General features: G+C 63.5%; 1 protein-coding gene across 2 annotated transcripts in view; it reads right to left on the bottom strand.

Annotated features, from left to right (window-relative positions):
• Nucleotides 1–414, bottom strand: part of TMEM120B (transmembrane protein 120B) — a 41,128-nt gene that overhangs the window by 941 nt on the left and 39,773 nt on the right. The gene's annotated exons all lie outside the window — the stretch shown is intronic.

The following is a 414-nucleotide window of genomic DNA, read 5'->3' as shown; positions in this document are numbered from 1 at the left end:
TGACCTCACAAGCCCCTTAGCACAAGCCACCGGCAAACTGCAGAGTTCCCACGGCAGAAAGCAGAGGTCTGGGCCAACTGCGTGAAGGGTGTGAGTCCTCACGGTCACGCAGGGCCCGGGAGGGCTTCTCCTTTGGCAACCCCATAGCGTTCAGTAGGGTTCTCAGACCACTTAGGGGCTCCCTGGCTTCCCGAATTCCCTCCCACAGTCTCCCAGGCCCCAGTAGCCGGGAGCTCTGGGCACTGGGCCCCATGGTGGGGAGTAAAGGGGTGGCTGAAGAAAGAATTCTCTCCAAGCTGGCCCAGCTTTCCCCAGGACCACCCGCCCCCCCCCCCCCCCCCCCCCCAGCCCCTCCCACACACCCGCGCGCACACACACACACACACACACACACACCACCATACCTGCCATTCT

The sequence above is a fragment of the Neomonachus schauinslandi genome, chromosome 14 (genome assembly GCF_002201575.2).
Source record: "Neomonachus schauinslandi chromosome 14, ASM220157v2, whole genome shotgun sequence".
Taxonomy (NCBI): Eukaryota; Metazoa; Chordata; class Mammalia; order Carnivora; family Phocidae; genus Neomonachus; species Neomonachus schauinslandi.
The sequence above is the reverse complement of the archived record's forward strand: the minus strand, read 5'-3'. Positions and strand labels throughout refer to the sequence as shown.